General features: G+C 40.2%; 2 pseudogenes; one reads left to right on the forward strand and one right to left on the reverse strand.

Annotated features, from left to right (window-relative positions):
- Positions 1-1,171: 1,171 nt before the first annotated feature.
- LOC110334239 lies at positions 1,172-2,014 on the forward strand (annotated as a pseudogene).
- A 4,181-nt stretch (positions 2,015-6,195) lies between these two features.
- Positions 6,196-6,620, reverse strand: LOC110334196 (annotated as a pseudogene).
- Positions 6,621-7,489: the final 869 nt, after the last annotated feature.

The raw sequence follows: 7,489 nt of genomic DNA on the forward strand, positions 1-7,489 counted from the left end.
GTTAAAAGCCAATGTTATGCCACCAAAGCTTGTGAGTTTTAGTCTTTCCTTTTAAACAGTGCAATGAGTGAAGGGTTACAGTCCAAGGTTCTTCATATACAAGCAGCTGAAATGAAGCAAAAGTGTCCTAAAAATTCATGAATCAATCTATCATAAAATTAGCATACGGAAACACAGAATTATGTCACAAATATAGAATGTGGTTCATTTTAAACAAATTTTTTAGTTCATCTCAGCACTTGGTAGGCAGAGGCAGGAGAATCTCTGTGAATTCAAGACAAGTCTTGTCTACAAAGTGAGTCTAGGACTGCCAGGGCTTTGTTAAACAGAGAAATCCTGTATTGAAAACTCAATCCCCCCACCAAAAAAAAGAAAAAAGAAAAAAGAAAAAAGAAAAAAGAAAAGAAAAGAAAAAAGAAAAAAACAGAAAAGTATCCCATCTCTTTAATGGGAATTACTAAGAAAAAAATAAAATAATATGTATATTTGAAAATGCACTAACCAGTCACAATACTTTGTATGCTGTCTTGAAGAAACAAACAGAAGGTTATAAGTAATAGGAGGAAAACAGCTAATGATATCTTCTTAAGGGTTAGCTCTAGATAGAATCTGAAACTATGCCTATCACTGAGTTTCCCAGTCTCTGTTTTAAATTGTTGCTATTGCTCTCAGAATAGAGCCTGGTATTTTCTATGGCCTGTGTTGTCTCCATTTTTCATTTTAGAAACTAAGTGTGGCTCTACCTCTCATTTCTGGTGGCCTGTTTCAGGTTGAAGATGAAATGTGTCCAGGAAAGAGCTGGGACTAGCACTCAGCCAGCAGTGGCTGAGTCCAGGCCAGCACAGGCTCAGAAAGACCCTGTGAAAACCCTAGATTATCTATAAAGTGGGCTTGGACATTCTTTAGAGGAAGGTTTAAAGACTGATGGGACTGTAAACGCAGATCATGGTAAGCAGTTGCTCTGGTATTTCAATTTGGATTCCTAGCTTAAACTGGATTCATTTGGTAACAGACATGAAGGATGAAATACAAGAAGTACAATTATTTAACATTCAGGAGAAAATGCCAGGTCGATACCAATCCCATTTCCTGTCTGAACCTTCATGCCATAAACCATGGTTGTATGGAAAGTGATAGTTGCATTGTTAATGGATTCTTCTGGAGATTCGTCATGTCTTTGTGTGAAGACATGTTGCTTTGCATTTTTCGGAAGTGTCGTATCAAGCTCTCTGGTTATGCTTTGGTCACTGCTTGCTCTCACATCTTCTGTGATCAGCATGGAAGTGGGGAGTTCAGTTGTTCACCAGTGATCTGCCCTGCTTGCAACAGTACCCTTTCTGGAAAGCTAGATATTGTCAGAACAGAACTCGGTCCATCGGAGGAGTACAAAGCTATGGTATTGGCAGGGTTTCAACCAGAGGTTGTTCTGGACATTAGTCCCGAGCACTGGCCTTCTTGACATACCAGGCACATCAGGAATGTCTCTATCAAGAATATAATTTCAGCAAGGCCAAGGACCACTTAAAACCAATGGAGAAGATATATAGTAAATACAGAGCAAGGATGTAGAATTGACCTCTATGAAACAGGAGGTTACCTCCATGAAGGAAGCTCTAGAAGAATACAAGAAAAAAGTTTAGTGATATCTCTGAAAGACTTATAGAGTGCAATTGCCAGTACCAAAAGCTCCAAGGCCTTTATGATAGCCTTAGGCTAAGAAATATTGCTACTGCTAACCAAGAAGAATCCCTGGAACCAGTTATGATCCCACAGTCTTAAGTCTTTGGCTTCCCATCAGGGAATTGCTCAAAGTTTTCTTTGGATCATACACCAGTTGAAAATCAAGGTGGTAGAGATGAAGATATTCAATTCAGACCATTTGTGTGTGTGTGTGTGTGTGTGTGTGTGTGTGTGTTCTCCCATAGCACCTGAACCCATTAACGACATCTTTAGTTTTGCATCTCAAAGCCATGAAGTAGAGCAGCCAAAAGCCTTTAAAGCAAAAAGAATTTAGCTCAGTTCTCATTTCGAGACTCTGTTCCCTGTATCTCTCCACATTTTGCCCTTAGAAGAAGTTGGCTTGCAGTAGGGTGTGTAGCTTCCTGTTTGGTTCTTCACTGTTTGCTTAGGGCATGGGCATTTCATGAATCTCAGTCTCTACCTTTGTCATTGCTCACACAATCACATTGTTGCACAGATCCTGTTTCAGGCCAAGCTGTGTTTATGCTCATGTAAGCACCAGTGTTGTATTTACATGGAGCTTTGGATTCTAGTATGTATGTGTTAACTGTGTGCCTTGATTTTTCTCTGCTAGTGTATTTCTTTAAAAATTATGGTCTTCGAAAATGATGACCAAAAATGATGGTCTTAGAAAACGGTGGCTTGCTATTAACATGTATTTTACAGTCATGTATTTTCATTTGTGTTACTTTGTTTTGGAAAAGTGCTTATGCCAGTAAATGAAAGTGAAATTTGATGCGTATGTGTTTTGTTTATATTTAAAAATAATTTATAATGATAAAGTTATTTGTTGATTTCATTGGTATTTGTTTTAAAATAAAATGCTTCTTTACCTTTAAAACAAAAAACAAGTGTGGTTAATGCCTTGGTCTGAATAAGACTTTGATGGCAATCTTTCACACAAAGCATTCTTCTGTGAAAGGGGTGGGGCTGGTTCAGTTGGCAACTCAAATAATCAAATAGTTCTATTCGGGATGATTATTACTGTTTGGTATTCAATATAATTTGTTTACTTCTCATTCAGACCGAACACTAACAAGCTGTATAGTCAAGAGTCAAGACATGATAATATCAATCATTTCTCAGCTTCATTACGGCAGTCTTAAATTACAACGCCACCCATTGACTTTTAGTATGCATGTGATTACCTTCTTGAGTCTATGACACTTCTTGAGTCCGTGCTAGGGCCTTCCATGTTATACAGTTGTTTTGGCACTAATGGACCCGCTGTCAGTGCGATGAAGACGGTAAGAAACAGCTTAATATTTCAGAGAAAAATGTCAACCCTCTGCATGTCCACTGGTTTACACCTCAAAAAATTTCTGCTTCTAAAAACAAAACATTGTGAGACCCTGTTTCAAAAGATAAGGCAGCGAGCAATAAAGAAAGATACTTGACATTAAACTCCAGCATCCACTAGTGTGCGCACCCCCCCCACATGCAGACATACACACATGCACACTCCCCACATACATATGTGTATTCACCCTTGTTCATGATCTCTTTGCTCACTTACATGCATACACAGATGCTACCTACACAGATTTGTGTTTTAAGTTTTAAAACCTTTCAGTATCTCTACCACTCATTCAAGAATTGATATTTACCTTATTGCTGCCTCAATATTCTGAGATATTAGAGCGCCAATAAGGCAGGCCATGAGTTTATAAGCAGAATACCCTTCTAGCGTGTCAGGAGTTGGAATTCCTTGCTACTCCTCGAGCTTATTTATTTCTCTGCCAGGTCTGTGTTGCTAGCTCTGTTTTCTGATCAGGCATCATCCATAACCTCCGTTCTAAAGCTATTCCAATTCTGTTTCACTCTTCATTTATCCACCAGAAAGTTCCCTGCACATTATTTGTGACTTCAGGCTGGTGAATTTCTGCCGTGTTGTATATCTTCCTGATAGATAGTTGTTCTTCCCTACATCTTAGAGAAGTGTGTTTTCTTTGTGTAAAGGATACATTTTATGGTACGTTATCTTATTAATCTGTTCATGATTCCAACTTCTCAATTAAAGGAATATGGCTTTACCTAGCTACTGAAGGTAAATTTCTAATTTCTCTTACTTATATCTAGAGTTGATACATCTAAAAACGTAGATGTTCCTTTTGATCCTTTCCTTTTTTTAAGAGACTGCCTATATTGCCTTCCCTAGGATCTGATGCTACCGGGGTACATACGTACTGGAGGTAATGGAGAACTTGATAGTATGAGGCTGATGGACCATTCTAGCTGACAACAGGTCAAAGGCATGAATCTTGTTCTCTGAGCCCTGTTTTCTTGTGAAATACATAGATAAAGCAAAGCGATCTGTGTCCTGCTTTTTTACCTCAGTCACTTCTTATTTTCTTGAGTTAGATTCTCTGTTCTTCTCGACTAAGCAAAACAAGGAGGCGCAGCAAAAAGTAGATGACTTAAATGGCTCTGTACAGTGTTCCAGTGTGTTTGTCCATGGTCTCTGCTTACCAGGCAGTGTCTACCTGAACAAGCTGATGGAGAGCTTACCTTTAATTGGCATAGGGATTTGTCTTTTAAGTATTATGAGTCTGAATGAGTTTATGACTTTTGCCCTTAAATAATAACATTTGGGTACAAAATTATAGCCGTATTCTTATTAAGGCTTTTGCATTATATCCTTCAAGGGTGGAAAAATGTGTATGACAGTGTGTGACTTAGAGAAGGATGGTATTGTGTGCCTGTAGCCCAAACAACAGAGGTAAAAGCAGGAATATTGTGAGTTGGGGGGTAGCTTGGTTATATAGCAAGTCCCTATTTCAATCATTAAATTGTATAGGAAGTTACTAAGTTATGACACATTTGCAGGAAAAAAATCACCTCTATTTAACATGCAACCAAACAACTCCTCTGCAATCATGCAGCTTGTTTCCCCCTGGGCTCTGGCAAATGGGATGGCTTTACTTTTCTCGGAATGCACATGAACTCCTGATTCCTGCTGTCTCCCCCTCCCTCGACTCCTATTCTCCCCATTTCTGCATACATTCCCCTTGATGCTGTTCCAAGTCCTCAACCTCCTTTCAGGTAGAGATTAAATCTGAGTATCCAAGTATTCACAGGCTTGCCTTCCGTGCATTTCGGTGTTAATTTGTTTGGCTTTGTGTGATGTGGTTCATCTGGGGGTGGGTAGAGTGTATGCGTGTGAGTGGTCAGAGAAGGATGTTAGATGTCCTCTACTGATGTCATCCTTATCCCCTTAATACAAGTTCTATCACTGAACCCAAAGGTCACCAGTTTGGCTAAACTGGTTGGCCAATGAACTCTTATGATCCACCTGTCTACGTTCCTCAGCACTGGGGTTACAGACACACACAGATATGCTCACACAGCTTCTTATGTGGCTCCTGGGGACTTGACCTCAGGTCCTTGTGCTTGTCTAGCAAGGACTGTGACATACTAACCCATTTCCCCAGCCTCTCCCTGGAATTTTTAGGATCTTGCTGCTGAGAAGCTACGGCATAGATGTTGACTGTGATTTGGGGAAACAATTCTCTAATGTGTGTTGTTGTTAGTCTGCAAAGTGCCCTTGGCCTTCTTGCCCCTCTGTAGGTTATACATGTTCCCTAGAGCAATCAGGTTGAACAAATACTTACCCCTAGAGATACAGTATCCTTGCCTGTAATTGCTGTTGCTTTAAATGGCACTAAGTTTATGACAATCAAGAAATAATTCATGAGAAGTGGAATGATAAGTATATTATCTTATTAAAAATCAATATCTATAGTGTAACATAAAACACATGATTTATTATCAAATTGGCCTGACATAATGAGCAGTTCCACCACTGATTAGCTCAGTGATGTAAATCTTGCTTTACTCTCTCTGACCTTCAGTGTAATTATCTGTAAGACATACATAATAATAGTTCGCAGGTTCAAGGATGATAAGTTATGAGAATAGTCATGTTTTTCATACTGAAAGTTCCAGTTATTGGTAACTCATATTACCTTTAACATTAATTAAAGTTCTAATTTCAGAAGTTTGGGTAATTCATTTGAATTATATGGTAACAACCAAGCAACATTGAAACTTTTATATCTATGTGTTATTCTCTAGAAAACATGAAAGATGAAGTGTTATATAAATTAATTTTATTATTTATAGTAGAAACCAGGGAAATTCTATAACTCCGTTGGAGTGTTCTCATGCCTTGTGGCTTCTCCACTCGTGTGATGGCACAAGGAGAGATTTGATTCAGGTGAAATCTGTAAGTCCTTCTCAGTGATGCCCATGGCCAGTTATAGGAGCAAATTCTGATTCTCAGTCTTTCTTAGAAGCTGGCCCGTGGCTGGCAAAGAACTGATGTAGTGACCACAAGTTAAAAGCTATGCATCTCATCTCCCTGCCGTCAAGCCTCCCCAGAATCATACAAGTTATTCATTTCATTTTACAGTGGAAAGAAAAATGTGTATTTATAATTCACCGGCTGAACTCAGCTTAGATGATCCCAATTTTGTTGGCAACATCCGGAGCATCATAATGAGGAGCCAGCCAAACGTACATCTTACTCTCTCCATCAGGCCTTATCAGGGTATTGACTTTGGCCATGGAGATGCCACAGATGTCATTGACTTTCTTCACAGCCTCTTTGATCTGAGCCTTGTTGGCTTGGACATCCACAGTAAACACAGATGTGTTGTCTTCTGTCTTCTTCCTGGCTGACCCAGTGGTCAGGGGGAATTTGTTGATGTTTAAGCTGGCTTCTCCTGGGCATTCTTGAGAGGGTATTTGGCTGCCTCCTGAGCCATAGGGTCTTGGGCTGCCAGAAGGTAAGTGCCCTTCTTTTTGTGGCACGGCTTTCTTGGCTTTCAAGGCCTTTGCTTGGGAGGAGCAGGGGCTTCCTTCTTTGCATTTGTTGCCATCTTGGTTAAAAGGTAAGCTAATCGTTTTAAATGCTGGACACTCTGTGCTGGGGAGATGGCTTCACTGGCAAAATGCTTGCAGTAGCACAAGCAGGAACAGATGAGTTCAATCTCCTGTGCCTTCAGGACAGTAGGTGACACCTATCCTAATATCGGATTTGGGGAAGTGGACAGGGTGGATCCCCAGGTATCAGTGGTTGCTCAGTCTGGCTGAGAGACTTTGTCTTGTTTACTTTCCTGTAGCCTTGAAGAAACACCACGACAAAGGCAATGTACAAAAGAAAGCACTTAATTAGGGACTTGCTTGCAGGTTCAGAAGATAATGTACTCCAGGACCATCATGGCAGGGAGCACAACAGGATGTTGCTAGAGAATGAGCTGAGAGCTTGTATATGATCCACAAGTAGGAGAGAGGAGAGAGGAGAGAGGAGAGAGGAGAGAGGAGAGAGGAGAGAGGAGAGAGACCAGACAAAAACAGTTTTTTAGTTACTTCTGAAACTTTTAAATCTTTTTGTCTGTAAGTCTGAGTGGCAATTTAAGTTCTATTCCCAACCTGAATGTTTTTCCTTTGAACGTCTTTCAGCCCCACTAGTTATGCTATGAGGATTTCAGGTACCAGCTATTGAGAAATACGGGAGGCTAAGGAAATGCTTCAGTGGATAAAGCACTTACCACACAAATGTGAGGATTTACATTTGGAGTCTCAGTACTTACACACAAATCAGGTAGGTGTAGTGACCTACCTGTAGTCTCTGGGTTCAATAGGCAGACATGGGATTCCTAGTGAGAGCTGATGAGCTAGGTGTGGTGACCTACCTGTAGTCTCTGGGTTCAGTAGGCAGACATGGGATTCCTAGTGACAGCTGATG

The sequence above is a fragment of the Mus pahari genome, chromosome 16 (assembly GCF_900095145.1).
Source record: "Mus pahari chromosome 16, PAHARI_EIJ_v1.1, whole genome shotgun sequence".
Lineage (NCBI taxonomy): Eukaryota > Metazoa > Chordata > Mammalia > Rodentia > Muridae > Mus > Mus pahari.